This window comes from Chrysoperla carnea, unplaced genomic scaffold (assembly GCF_905475395.1).
Source record: "Chrysoperla carnea unplaced genomic scaffold, inChrCarn1.1, whole genome shotgun sequence".
In the NCBI taxonomy this organism is placed as follows: Eukaryota; Metazoa; Arthropoda; class Insecta; order Neuroptera; family Chrysopidae; genus Chrysoperla; species Chrysoperla carnea.
The window spans coordinates 5255-22113 of NW_025408338.1; the positions used below are offsets into that span (position 1 = coordinate 5255).

General features: G+C 24.5%; 2 non-coding genes across 2 annotated transcripts; both read right to left on the reverse strand.

Annotated features, from left to right (window-relative positions):
• Positions 1–3704: 3704 nt before the first annotated feature.
• Positions 3705–3823, reverse strand: LOC123304883. Its single transcript, XR_006536812.1, has one exon. It is a non-coding gene; the product is annotated as a 5S ribosomal RNA (ribosomal RNA).
• Positions 3824–10177: 6354 nt separating this feature from the next.
• Positions 10178–10296, reverse strand: LOC123304884. Its single transcript, XR_006536813.1, has one exon. It is a non-coding gene; the product is annotated as a 5S ribosomal RNA (ribosomal RNA).
• Positions 10297–16859: the final 6563 nt, after the last annotated feature.

Genomic DNA, 16859 nt, shown 5'->3' on the forward strand with positions numbered 1-16859 from the left:
TTTCTTGTAAATTTCTTACAAAAGAATTTAAGGAAACTAAAGTTTCAGGAATTGGAAGCAATTTAATCAAATTAAAGGTTTTCTGATTAACATGGGCAAATATAATTTGTATAACTATTTTAATGTCCTCTTTAGGCATTAGTATTTGCGAGTATTTCAAAATATCAGTTACAAAATCAGAAAACTTTTCATTTGGAAGTTGTCTTCTTCTAATGTATCTATCAATTGCAATTTGCAATTGTGCAGGAGATATATACTCAGATAATAAAATGTTTGAAATATAAGTCCAAGTTTTATTATTTGAAATTTGCTTTGACCAAAAGTGTTTTGCATTTGAATTACATTTTGTAATTAAAAATTTAATAAGAGAATTTTCATCAACTAAACTTAATGAAACAACACTATTGGTTTCAATAATAAAATTAATAATTGAACTTGTATCAAATAAATCTAAAATTTTAATGTTATTTGTAAGAGATTCAAATCTAAATTTAAAATCTTGAGATTTCTCTTTACTTATCTTGGTATTTAGTGATGAAATAATGTGTGTTAAATGATCCACATGAATATATTTTGTTGCTTGCATAGTTTCACACGACGTTGACGGTACCGGATCTATTAAACATTGTATTGTCTCATCCTTTTGTTGAACTGATACTTGAACATCTTTGTCGAGCATATTAAAATCTGTTTGTATTCTTTTGTTGTTGGCTTGTTCGTTTTTAACAGGCTTTGGAAAACCAAGAAAATCCTCGTCGTCCGACGACATTTTTTTTTTTTTATACGATTTCCTCAAAAAAAAATTAACGAAACGAAACAAAAAAAGAAATTAGTAAAGTTCAACAAAGTAAAAATTACAAACGTTTGAATTAATTTTGATGAAATATGAACTTGTTTCAAAATAAATATTCATGTAAATAAAAAAAAAGTTTTTCTTTTTTAATTTAAAAAATAGCCAATAAAGAAAAATACAAAAAAAAACTATGAAATAAAATTTGGATTTACAACGTAAACACGTTACCAATAAAAGTAATCAAAATAGAAATATATTTTAAGATTACATAAAATGTGTAATAAGACAAAAACAAAATCTAATTAATTCAAACTAGTCAATGTTATATAATTGGATTTATAATGTCAATTCCTTGAACAAATACCAAAAAAAATATTAGATATTATTTTAATTAATATCCAATATAACGTAAAAATTTTTTAATTTTCAAAATTTAATTTATATACGAAAATATTCAACTTACGTGATTCCACAAACTACATACAAGAAAACTTTACTAGTCAAAAAAAAATTTAGAGAAAATTAAACGTAGATTTTTTTAAAGTAATGTAACCAGATATAACGCAAAAAACTAAAAAAGTGTTACGCTCACTACCAAATGTACGAAAATCGTAGATCGCGGAGCTCTGCTAACAAGTGTTGCGTAAACGTAGATCTCGAAGTTACCATTTAACGCTCTACTACCAAGTGTTGCGTAAAACGTAGATCTCGAAGTTACCATTTAACGCTCTACTACCAAGTGTTGCGGGAAATTGGTAGTTAACGCTCTGCTACCAAGTGATGCGGGAATTAATGTTTTGGTGAGGTAATTAGAAAAAAAAAGAAACGTATTTTTTCTCTTCCCAAAATTTAAATACTTAATTGATTCTCGACTTGCGTCGAGAACAAGAAGTCAGCCTCAGCCAAAATTCCTCGCAACCCCCAGAACACTCAGATTAATATTTACCATATCCAAAAAAATATTAAACCGTGTTACTAAAGGGAAACATCCCGGTTTGAAACATTCAAAAAAATAAAAATGTGTTTAAGATTTTTACTAATGTTTAAAAAAAACCGAAACAGATCAATTTACGTGCTAGGCCCAAAGATAACGCCGAAGGCGATTACCCCCCAGAAAGTATTAACAATACAAATAAAAAGTCTACGTTTAAAATAAAAAATATATAAAGTTTGTTTATTTCATTAATTCAAAAAATATAAAATGTTTTACATAACGTAATTGAACTTGAAACTTACATGAAATTTCACATGTTGAATTTAAAGCCAAAATACAAAGTTTTTGAAAAAAAACATCTTTCGATATAACTTTAGAAAAAAATTAACATATCTAAATATATAATAAAATGTTACCTGTATGTAGTTTGTGATCACTGTGAATACAATTCCATAAAATTACATTTTATAAGGAATTGTGCTCACAAATAAAATTCTAAACGCCACAAAAAACATACAAAGGAAAATAATATAAAGTTACACAATTTTTAAATTATTACAGAATGTCCCTTTTACACTCTGTACAATTGTGTGTTTTCAATAAACGACATTTAACAAAAATATATGTTTAAACTGTCGTATTCAAAAATATAAATTCTTGATAAGAATTAATTAAATGAATTATAAAAATTAAATAATTTAATTATTGCCACACACTAAAGGTGTGTTTAAAAAAAAAAAGAGTATCCATCTTGGAATAAATAATTTAAATTAATTATTCCAAGATGTTTTCCTTATGACGCTTAAAATTTAAAGAGAGTTATTTTAAATCAAATCGCACTGAGCTCTGTTCGGGTGACTGGTGACAATTTTTAGAACTAACAGTTGCAAAAAAATAAATAACAAAGTTGAAAAAAATAAAGTACAGTCACCGACAGAGTAAACTTTTCAATTCAGTATGCACCGTCACAGACAGATTTAAAGTTTGATATTTTACATTATTGTTGCATAATTTATTACTAATTAATTAATTATAATTAGTTTGCCAACAATTTGTAACAGTAGTATCAAATTGTCGAATATAATTTTTAAAATTGTGTGTTTTTTTGTAAAAACATTATTATTTGAAAATGGCTAGAACCAAGCAAACTGCACGTAAATCAACTGGTGGTAAAGCACCAAGAAAACAATTAGCAACGAAAGCTGCACGTAAAAGTGCACCAGCAACTGGTGGAGTAAAAAAACCACACAGATATCGTCCTGGTACAGTAGCTTTACGAGAAATTCGTCGTTATCAAAAAAGTACTGAATTGTTAATTCGTAAATTACCATTCCAACGTTTAGTACGTGAAATTGCACAAGATTTTAAAACCGATTTACGTTTCCAAAGTTCAGCTGTTATGGCATTACAAGAAGCTAGTGAAGCCTATTTAGTAGGTTTATTTGAAGATACCAATTTATGCGCAATTCATGCAAAGCGTGTTACAATTATGCCTAAGGATATACAATTGGCAAGACGTATTCGTGGAGAACGTGCATAAGCGTTTTAAATGACAATTTAAAAAAAAAAAAACAAATAAGAAATATTTTCGGTCCTATATATAGGACCAACATATATTATTAAATAAGAGTATATTATTTTTATTAAAAAATATATATATATATATATATATAAATTATTGAAATAAAATTAAACATTATTAAAATTTTGTTATAATTATAAGCGATTGCTATTTCTAAAAATAAATAAATTTCATAAAATTTATATTATTTTATATTCATTTGAAATATTAAAAAAACTTCTCGCTTTAAAGTAACCATGATATGAGTTATAAATGCAATAAAATTTTATACAAAAAATAATATTTATTTGTTGACGAATAATATAAAAGGTTTACATTTCTAAATAACATATATTTATATATGGTGTGTAAAAAAAAAGAAAAGAAGAAAAATAATTTATATTTTTAATATAAAAAGGCAACCGCACACAGTGTTCCCAAGCGGTCACCCATCCAAGTACTGACTGTGCCCAATGTTGCTTAACTTCGGTGATCGGACGAGAACCGGTGTTTTCAACGTGGTATGGCTGTTGCCAGTAATAAATGAAAATTTTTACAAATATATATTTTTCATAAATATCATTAATATTAAAGTATATTATTAAAATTTTCAATGAAGTAATCAATTTAAATATATACTTATTTATTATACCATATATTTTAAATAAAAATGCAACCGCACACAGTATTCTCAAGTGGCCACCCATCCGTGGTACTGACTGTGGCAAATGTTTCTTAACTATTATTTTATAAAATATTTATACAAAAAATAATTTACTCTTATCAAATATTAATTTGTGGCCTGTATTAAGGCCTATGTTATTTTCATTTTTTAGCAAAAATAATGAAATATTTCAATATATTATTAAAGTAACAGATCATTTATTTTTTGGTGCTGCTTTTTTAATTTTTGTAGGAGATGATTTGGCAACAGAAGCTTTCTTAGCTTTTGGTGCTTTCGGTTTACGAGCAGGGCTACTTTTGGCAGCGGATTTTGTACTTTTTGCTGGTTTTGCTTTAACTGGTGCTTTTTTTGATGCCGCTGATGATTTTGCAGTAACTTTTTTAGCAGCAGTTGATGATGATGGAGTCGCTTTTTTTGCTTTAGGCTTTTTGACTGCCAATGATGTAGTTGTGGCTTTCTTTTCTTTTGGTGCCCGTTTACTTTTAGCACTCTTTGCTGAACCTTTTGCTCCACTTTCTTTTTTGGATACTTTTGATTTAGCTGAAGAATTAGATGAAGCGGAAGCAGCCAATTTGAATGAACCAGATGCACCTTTACCTTTAGTTTGTACCAAGGCTCCCTCAGTTACAGCAGCTTTTAAATATTTTTTAATAAATGGTGAAATTTTATCAGAATCCACTTTATAATTTGCAGCTAAATATTTTTTAATTGCTTGTAATGATGAACCACCACGTTCTTTTAAATTTTTAATTGCGTTAACAACCATTTCTGATGTACGTGGATGTGTTGGTTTTGAATGTTGTTTTGTACGTTTAGCACCAGAAGCTGTTGCTTTTTTTGTTGGTGTTGTAGAAGCAGCAGTAACCGCAGTTGCTGCAACAGCTGTAGAATTTTCTTCGGCCATATTTTTTTACTTTAAAAAAATAATGTATTTATTATAAATATTTAAATGATAAAATATAATAATTCTATCAAATAAAAAATAAAGGTTTTCAATTATATCATTATTCACAATAATATAAGTCCCTATGTAAGTCAAAGTACCATGTAGAAAACACATAAAAATTAAATAGTATTTCTAATTTACTGTCGTAGTAAACATGATTTATTTTTTCAATTTCTATAATATATAAAATAATAAATTATAAATTTAATAATAATATTTATTTTATAAATTAAAATATATTTAATTTTTTTATTAACAATTATTAATAAACATAGTTTAATATTAATTATTTCAATCATACAAAACAATAATATTTTTAAGGTAAACTTAAAAAGTATATATTTTTATTTTTTATTTAATATCGATTTATTATAAATTATTAGTATATAAATAATTAAAAAATTTAATATATAAATATATATATTATAGTATAAGATTTCATTTTTAGAAAAACTTTTTTTGTCAATAATGAAAACGTATTATTATGAAATGTGTTAATCGAACATTGACAAAATATATTTCATTAGAAAATACTTTTATTTATGCATTAATATCAATAATTAACTATTAAATTAATTTTTTCATAATTATATAAAGAAATTTTATACTGATATAAGTATTTATATATTATAATATTTATTTTAAATATAAAAAAATTTATGACAAAATATATTATTAGAGTATTTGTTGAGATTAATATAAGATTATTTTAAATAAGAATTAATTTATATAATTATTAAAATATTATTAATTTTATGTTATGTAATTTTAATAAAAATAAATAATAATAATAATAAATATACAAATTTTTTAACAATTTAAATTTTATATGATCTAAATAATTTTGTTAAGTACGATATGAGAAATCATTGTAAGCTTCGTTAAGAAACTTTGTAATATAAAATAATAATAATAATATTAAATATATAAATAAATAAAATAAATTTGATATATATTTTTAGTTCATTCTGTGTATAAATCAAAGGATACCGAATAATTGGTAACGGATGCGATATATTATAGTATCGAGTATTAAAACATAATATATAAATTTATCTTGTTATTCAAATTTTTTGTTACTTAACTTATGTATTTAGAAAATTTATAATATTATTTATATAATTGACATAAAATCTTATAAATTGAAATTTTATTAATATGTATCAAAAGAAGAGAGTAACGTATTGATATAATATCAAAGGATACTGATTATTTAAATAACGAATACGTCATATATTGTTTGTGTAACGAAGTTCACTTGGCCATCTAGTTTAAAATAACATTTTCAATAGAAAGTTTATATGCTTTTTTTTTTTTTTTTCTTTAATTATTAAAAAAATAAATTGAAATTTAATTCAATCAAATTTTATAATAATTTTAAAAAAATTTTTCCTTTTAAAAAATATTTTGTGATGTTGTGATAATATGTATTAATACAAGTGCATCCTGATACTTTTATCTCTAGTAAAGGTATGAGTATCATGAACAGTTTTGTTATCTAATGATATTATTTTGATAATATTTTGTGTATATTCTTATAATATTTTGTCTAAATATCATCATAATACAATATTATTTTGATAATATTTTATGAATATTCTTATAATATGTTACCTAAATGTCATCATAATATGATGAATTATTTCCATAATAACATATAAAAAAAGAAAAAAAAAAAAAGAATCATTAATTTATAATTATTTAAATTGATTCTTTAAAAAAATATTATAATATATTATTTATAAAAATAATTTTTACTCTTATTTTAAATAAATTTGTGGCCTTTTATTAAAAGGCCTATGATCGATGTATTATTATTATAAAAATTAATGCAATGTTTTTAATTTATGCTTTCTTTTCAGTTTTCTTTGGTAATAACACTGCTTGAATGTTTGGTAATACACCACCTTGAGCAATTGTTACACCAGATAATAATTTATTTAATTCTTCATCATTACGAATTGCCAATTGTAAATGACGTGGAATGATACGTGTTTTTTTGTTATCACGGGCAGCATTACCAGCTAACTCGAGAACTTCTGCAGCCAAATATTCCATAACAGCAGCCAAATATACTGGGGCACCAGCACCTACTCGTTCAGCATAATTTCCTTTTCGTAATAATCTGTGAATTCTTCCAACAGGAAATTGTAATCCTGCTCGGCTTGATCTTGACTTTGCCTTTCCCTTTACTTTACCACCTTTACCTCGTCCAGACATAGCGAATAAATTTATTTAATTAATATTTTTTTTTGTAAATATAATCACACAGATGTGTACGTTACGGGGATTGTAACATAAATGTTTAAAATGTTATTTGGGTATTTTAATTTATAATATTTATAAAATATAAAACTTTAAAAATAAACCAATCACCTTATAGTATTATTTTTAGCCAATCAGAGAGTAGTATTCATTTTTATTGTTATATCCATCTTCGCGTATATAATACGCTAGTTGTATACACGACACGCTCATACATATACTGACTGGTGTTCTGTAACTATCTGTGTATATTAATTGTTTGTAACAATGCCACCAAAAACAAGTGGAAAAGCAGCAAAAAAAGCTGGCAAAGCTCAAAAAAATATATCAAAGAGTGATAAGAAAAAGAAGAGGAAGCGCAAGGAATCATATGCAATTTACATTTACAAAGTATTAAAACAAGTGCATCCTGATACTGGTATCTCTAGTAAAGCTATGAGTATCATGAACAGTTTTGTTAATGATATTTTTGAACGTATTGCTGCTGAAGCATCACGTTTAGCACATTATAATAAACGTTCAACAATCACAAGTCGGGAAATTCAAACCGCAGTTCGATTATTATTACCTGGTGAATTGGCAAAGCACGCTGTTAGTGAAGGTACTAAAGCTGTTACAAAATATACAAGTTCAAAATAAATAAATCGAAAATATTATTTAATTGATAACATAAAAATACATCAACATATAAAAACGGCTCTCTTTTTAAGAGAGCCATCAAATTTTTTAAATAAGAGTAAATTATTTTTATATATACAAAAAAATAAAATAAACAATTATTAATATCATATTTAATATAAAATTTTATATATTAATAGCTTGAATATATCTATTATTAGTATATCAATATTATTAATTTTAAATATAATAAAGGATATCGCGGAATATATATCGTAAATCAGTGTAATGCAAATGCATTACATTACCTTTATTATTTTCATTTTACATTTACTACTTGTTTATGTACGCTTATAATTATTAGAAAAATATTTTTAATAATTTTAAAAAATAAATGAAATAATAAAAATTTAATAATAAATTATTTATTGAAAGTATAAAAAATGGTATAGCAAAATCTTTATTTTCTTTGATTAAGGCGAAATGTTTTATTAGTTATAAATTCGATAATCTCCTATCGATACTTGTTACTCTTAACTTGTATATATAAAAAATATAATAGTATATTAATTTATAATAAAATTTTTTCAAAAATTCAATAAGTTATTGTAAAATAAAATAGATAATATACAAATTATAATTTATTATTGCAGATATATTACAATAAAAAAAAAAAAAATAAATAAAAATATTTGGTAATGTATGTTATAAACAAAATAATTTGTTGTAAACAAATTATATAATATGTTATATTTATTAACAAATTTATTTACTCTTATATAAATAAAATTAGTGGCTTCCCAAAAAGGAAAGCCTGTTTAAATTTATCGGATGTATTAAATATTCTTTAATAAATTTACTAAATATTTTAAGAAAATTATTATATTTTCTTAACCTCCAAAACCATACAAAGTACGACCTTGTCGTTTTAATGCATATACAACATCCATAGCTGTAACTGTTTTACGTTTTGCGTGTTCAGTATATGTAACAGCATCCCGAATAACATTTTCAAGGAATACTTTAAGTACACCACGTGTTTCTTCATAAATTAAACCAGAGATACGTTTTACTCCACCTCGTCGTGCTAAACGACGAATTGCAGGTTTTGTAATACCTTGGATATTATCACGCAAAACTTTTCTATGACGTTTTGCACCCCCTTTTCCAAGACCCTTTCCACCTTTTCCTCTGCCAGTCATTTTAATAAAAAATTATTTACAATATTTTAACGAACGGATAACACGTGTGTTAACCTCACAAGTATTGTAATGTATGTGAGCGCCGGTACAATTGTGCCTTTTTATATAAAGCATTAAAGATTTTTTAAGCCACGCCTATACAATTTGATTAGTCCATACTCTGATAGCTATCCAATAGGATATGACAACAAAAATTTTGAAATTTCATATAAATATAAATACAACACATTTATTTCGCATTTAAACATTTGACTTTGTAGTATCAAATTGTCGAATATAATTTTTAAAATTGTGTGTTTTTTTGTAAAAACATTATTATTTGAAAATGGCTAGAACCAAGCAAACTGCACGTAAATCAACTGGTGGTAAAGCACCAAGAAAACAATTAGCAACGAAAGCTGCACGTAAAAGTGCACCAGCAACTGGTGGAGTAAAAAAACCACACAGATATCGTCCTGGTACAGTAGCTTTACGAGAAATTCGTCGTTATCAAAAAAGTACTGAATTGTTAATTCGTAAATTACCATTCCAACGTTTAGTACGTGAAATTGCACAAGATTTTAAAACCGATTTACGTTTCCAAAGTTCAGCTGTTATGGCATTACAAGAAGCTAGTGAAGCCTATTTAGTAGGTTTATTTGAAGATACCAATTTATGCGCAATTCATGCAAAGCGTGTTACAATTATGCCTAAGGATATACAATTGGCAAGACGTATTCGTGGAGAACGTGCATAAGCGTTTTAAATGACAATTTAAAAAAAAAAAAACAAATAAGAAATATTTTCGGTCCTATATATAGGACCAACATATATTATTAAATAAGAGTATATTATTTTTATTAAAAAATATATATATATATATATATATAAATTATTGAAATAAAATTAAACATTATTAAAATTTTGTTATAATTATAAGCGATTGCTATTTCTAAAAATAAATAAATTTCATAAAATTTATATTATTTTATATTCATTTGAAATATTAAAAAAACTTCTCGCTTTAAAGTAACCATGATATGAGTTATAAATGCAATAAAATTTTATACAAAAAATAATATTTATTTGTTGACGAATAATATAAAAGGTTTACATTTCTAAATAACATATATTTATATATGGTGTGTAAAAAAAAAGAAAAGAAGAAAAATAATTTATATTTTTAATATAAAAAGGCAACCGCACACAGTGTTCCCAAGCGGTCACCCATCCAAGTACTGACTGTGCCCAATGTTGCTTAACTTCGGTGATCGGACGAGAACCGGTGTTTTCAACGTGGTATGGCTGTTGCCAGTAATAAATGAAAATTTTTACAAATATATATTTTTCATAAATATCATTAATATTAAAGTATATTATTAAAATTTTCAATGAAGTAATCAATTTAAATATATACTTATTTATTATACCATATATTTTAAATAAAAATGCAACCGCACACAGTATTCTCAAGTGGCCACCCATCCGTGGTACTGACTGTGGCAAATGTTTCTTAACTATTATTTTATAAAATATTTATACAAAAAATAATTTACTCTTATCAAATATTAATTTGTGGCCTGTATTAAGGCCTATGTTATTTTCATTTTTTAGCAAAAATAATGAAATATTTCAATATATTATTAAAGTAACAGATCATTTCTTTTTTGGTGCTGCTTTTTTAATTTTTGTAGGAGATGATTTGGCAACAGAAGCTTTCTTAGCTTTTGGTGCTTTCGGTTTACGAGCAGGGCTACTTTTGGCAGCGGATTTTGTACTTTTTGCTGGTTTTGCTTTAACTGGTGCTTTTTTTGATGCCGCTGATGATTTTGCAGTAACTTTTTTAGCAGCAGTTGATGATGATGGAGTCGCTTTTTTTGCTTTAGGCTTTTTGGCTGCCAATGATGTAGTTGTGGCTTTCTTTTCTTTTGGTGCCCGTTTACTTTTAGCACTCTTTGCTGAACCTTTTGCTCCACTTTCTTTTTTGGATACTTTTGATTTAGCTGAAGAATTAGATGAAGCGGAAGCAGCCAATTTGAATGAACCAGATGCACCTTTACCTTTAGTTTGTACCAAGGCTCCCTCAGTTACAGCAGCTTTTAAATATTTTTTAATAAATGGTGAAATTTTATCAGAATCCACTTTATAATTTGCAGCTAAATATTTTTTAATTGCTTGTAATGATGAACCACCACGTTCTTTTAAATTTTTAATTGCGTTAACAACCATTTCTGATGTACGTGGATGTGTTGGTTTTGAATGTTGTTTTGTACGTTTAGCACCAGAAGCTGTTGCTTTTTTTGTTGGTGTTGTAGAAGCAGCAGTAACCGCAGTTGCTGCAACAGCTGTAGAATTTTCTTCGGCCATATTTTTTTACTTTATAAAAATAATGTATTTATTATAAATATTTAAATGATAAAATATAATAATTCTATCAAATAAAAAATAAAGGTTTTCAATTATATCATTATTCACAATAATATAAGTCCCTATGTAAGTCAAAGTACCATGTAGAAAACACATAAAAATTAAATAGTATTTCTAATTTACTGTCGTAGTAAACATGATTTATTTTTTCAATTTCTATAATATATAAAATAATAAATTATAAATTTAATAATAATATTTATTTTATAAATTAAAATATATTTAATTTTTTTATTAACAATTATTAATAAACATAGTTTAATATTAATTATTTCAATCATACAAAACAATAATATTTTTAAGGTAAACTTAAAAAGTATATATTTTTATTTTTTATTTAATATCGATTTATTATAAATTATTAGTATATAAATAATTAAAAAATTTAATATATAAATATATATATTATAGTATAAGATTTCATTTTTAGAAAAACTTTTTTTGTCAATAATGAAAACGTATTATTATGAAATGTGTTAATCGAACATTGACAAAATATATTTCATTAGAAAATACTTTTATTTATGCATTAATATCAATAATTAACTATTAAATTAATTTTTTCATAATTATATAAAGAAATTTTATACTGATATAAGTATTTATATATTATAATATTTATTTTAAATATAAAAAAATTTATGACAAAATATATTATTAGAGTATTTGTTGAGATTAATATAAGATTATTTTAAATAAGAATTAATTTATATAATTATTAAAATATTATTAATTTTATGTTATGTAATTTTAATAAAAATAAATAATAATAATAATAAATATACAAATTTTTTAACAATTTAAATTTTATATGATCTAAATAATTTTGTTAAGTACGATATGAGAAATCATTGTAAGCTTCGTTAAGAAACTTTGTAATATAAAATAATAATAATAATATTAAATATATAAATAAATAAAATAAATTTGATATATATTTTTAGTTCATTCTGTGTATAAATCAAAGGATACCGAATAATTGGTAACGGATGCGATATATTATAGTATCGAGTATTAAAACATAATATATAAATTTATCTTGTTATTCAAATTTTTTGTTACTTAACTTATGTATTTAGAAAATTTATAATATTATTTATATAATTGACATAAAATCTTATAAATTGAAATTTTATTAATATGTATCAAAAGAAGAGAGTAACGTATTGATATAATATCAAAGGATACTGATTATTTAAATAACGAATACGTCATATATTGTTTGTGTAACGAAGTTCACTTGGCCATCTAGTTTAAAATAACATTTTCAATAGAAAGTTTATATGCTTTTTTTTTTTTTTTTCTTTAATTATTAAAAAAATAAATTGAAATTTAATTCAATCAAATTTTATAATAATTTTAAAAAAATTTTTCCTTTTAAAAAATATTTTGTGATGTTGTGATAATATGTATTAATACAAGTGCATCCTGATACTTTTATCTCTAGTAAAGGTATGAGTATCATGAACAGTTTTGTTATCTAATGATATTATTTTGATAATATTTTGTGTATATTCTTATAATATTTTGTCTAAATATCATCATAATACAATATTATTTTGATAATATTTTATGAATATTCTTATAATATGTTACCTAAATGTCATCATAATATGATGAATTATTTCCATAATAACATATAAAAAAAGAAAAAAAAAAAAAGAATCATTAATTTATAATTATTTAAATTGATTCTTTAAAAAAATATTATAATATATTATTTATAAAAATAATTTTTACTCTTATTTTAAATAAATTTGTGGCCTTTTATTAAAAGGCCTATGATCGATGTATTATTATTATAAAAATTAATGCAATGTTTTTAATTTATGCTTTCTTTTCAGTTTTCTTTGGTAATAACACTGCTTGAATGTTTGGTAATACACCACCTTGAGCAATTGTTACACCAGATAATAATTTATTTAATTCTTCATCATTACGAATTGCCAATTGTAAATGACGTGGAATGATACGTGTTTTTTTGTTATCACGGGCAGCATTACCAGCTAACTCGAGAACTTCTGCAGCCAAATATTCCATAACAGCAGCCAAATATACTGGGGCACCAGCACCTACTCGTTCAGCATAATTTCCTTTTCGTAATAATCTGTGAATTCTTCCAACAGGAAATTGTAATCCTGCTCGGCTTGATCTTGACTTTGCCTTTCCCTTTACTTTACCACCTTTACCTCGTCCAGACATAGCGAATAAATTTATTTAATTAATATTTTTTTTTGTAAATATAATCACACAGATGTGTACGTTACGGGGATTGTAACATAAATGTTTAAAATGTTATTTGGGTATTTTAATTTATAATATTTATAAAATATAAAACTTTAAAAATAAACCAATCACCTTATAGTATTATTTTTAGCCAATCAGAGAGTAGTATTCATTTTTATTGTTATATCCATCTTCGCGTATATAATACGCTAGTTGTATACACGACACGCTCATACATATACTGACTGGTGTTCTGTAACTATCTGTGTATATTAATTGTTTGTAACAATGCCACCAAAAACAAGTGGAAAAGCAGCAAAAAAAGCTGGCAAAGCTCAAAAAAATATATCAAAGAGTGATAAGAAAAAGAAGAGGAAGCGCAAGGAATCATATGCAATTTACATTTACAAAGTATTAAAACAAGTGCATCCTGATACTGGTATCTCTAGTAAAGCTATGAGTATCATGAACAGTTTTGTTAATGATATTTTTGAACGTATTGCTGCTGAAGCATCACGTTTAGCACATTATAATAAACGTTCAACAATCACAAGTCGGGAAATTCAAACCGCAGTTCGATTATTATTACCTGGTGAATTGGCAAAGCACGCTGTTAGTGAAGGTACTAAAGCTGTTACAAAATATACAAGTTCAAAATAAATAAATCGAAAATATTATTTAATTGATAACATAAAAATACATCAACATATAAAAACGGCTCTCTTTTTAAGAGAGCCATCAAATTTTTTAAATAAGAGTAAATTATTTTTATATATACAAAAAAATAAAATAAACAATTATTAATATCATATTTAATATAAAATTTTATATATTAATAGCTTGAATATATCTATTATTAGTATATCAATATTATTAATTTTAAATATAATAAAGGATATCGCGGAATATATATCGTAAATCAGTGTAATGCAAATGCATTACATTACCTTTATTATTTTCATTTTACATTTACTACTTGTTTATGTACGCTTATAATTATTAGAAAAATATTTTTAATAATTTTAAAAAATAAATGAAATAATAAAAATTTAATAATAAATTATTTATTGAAAGTATAAAAAATGGTATAGCAAAATCTTTATTTTCTTTGATTAAGGCGAAATGTTTTATTAGTTATAAATTCGATAATCTCCTATCGATACTTGTTACTCTTAACTTGTATATATAAAAAATATAATAGTATATTAATTTATAATAAAATTTTTTCAAAAATTCAATAAGTTATTGTAAAATAAAATAGATAATATACAAATTATAATTTATTATTGCAGATATATTACAATAAAAAAAAAAAAAAATAAATAAAAATATTTGGTAATGTATGTTATAAACAAAATAATTTGTTGTAAACAAATTATATAATATGTTATATTTATTAACAAATTTATTTACTCTTATATAAATAAAATTAGTGGCTTCCCAAAAAGGAAAGCCTGTTTAAATTTATCGGATGTATTAAATATTCTTTAATAAATTTACTAAATATTTTAAGTAAATTATTATATTTTCTTAACCTCCAAAACCATACAAAGTACGACCTTGTCGTTTTAATGCATATACAACATCCATAGCTGTAACTGTTTTACGTTTTGCGTGTTCAGTATATGTAACAGCATCCCGAATAACATTTTCAAGGAATACTTTAAGTACACCACGTGTTTCTTCATAAATTAAACCAGAGATACGTTTTACTCCACCTCGTCGTGCTAAACGACGAATTGCAGGTTTTGTAATACCTTGGATATTATCACGCAAAACTTTTCTATGACGTTTTGCACCCCCTTTTCCAAGACCCTTTCCACCTTTTCCTCTGCCAGTCATTTTAATAAAAAATTATTTACAATATTTTAACGAACGGATAACACGTGTGTTAACCTCACAAGTATTGTAATGTATGTGAGCGCCGGTACAATTGTGCCTTTTTATATAAAGCATTAAAGATTTTTTAAGCCACGCCTATACAATTTGATTAGTCCATACTCTGATAGCTATCCAATAGGATATGACAACAAAAATTTTGAAATTTCATATAAATATAAATACAACACATTTATTTCGCATTTTCAACATTTGACTTTGTAGTATCAAATTGTCGAATATAATTTTTAAAATTGTGTGTTTTTTTGTAAAAACATTATTATTTGAAAATGGCTAGAACCAAGCAAACTGCACGTAAATCAACTGGTGGTAAAGCACCAAGAAAACAATTAGCAACGAAAGCTGCACGTAAAAGTGCACCAGCAACTGGTGGAGTAAAAAAACCACACAGATATCGTCCTGGTACAGTAGCTTTACGAGAAATTCGTCGTTATCAAAAAAGTTCTGAATTGTTAATTCGTAAATTACCATTCCAACGTTTAGTACGTGAAATTGCACAAGATTTTAAAACCGATTTACGTTTCCAAAGTTCAGCTGTTATGGCATTACAAGAAGCTAGTGAAGCCTATTTAGTAGGTTTATTTGAAGATACCAATTTATGCGCAATTCATGCAAAGCGTGTTACAATTATGCCTAAGGATATACAATTGGCAAGACGTATTCGTGGAGAACGTGCATAAGCGTTTTAAATGACAATTTAAAAAAAAAAAAACAAATAAGAAATATTTTCGGTCCTATATATAGGACCAACATATATTATTAAATAAGAGTATATTATTTTTATTAAAAAATATATATATATATATATATATAAATTATTGAAATAAAATTAAACATTATTAAAATTTTGTTATAATTATAAGCGATTGCTATTTCTAAAAATAAATAAATTTCATAAAATTTATATTATTTTATATTCATTTGAAATATTAAAAAAACTTCTCGCTTTAAAGTAACCATGATATGAGTTATAAATGCAATAAAATTTTATACAAAAAATAATATTTATTTGTTGACGAATAATATAAAAGGTTTACATTTCTAAATAACATATATTTATATATGGTGTGTAAAAAAAAAGAAAAGAAGAAAAATAATTTATATTTTTAATATAAAAAGGCAACCGCACACAGTGTTCCCAAGCGGTCACCCATCCAAGTACTGACTGTGCCCAATGTTGCTTAACTTCGGTGATCGGACGAGAACCTTTTAACTTTAAAATAAATCTTTATTGTCACAAAATTAACAAACGTTATACAATTAATATACAATGCAAAATTATATATAATGTACATTTTAAATATTTTATTTTGTTTTCTAGGTT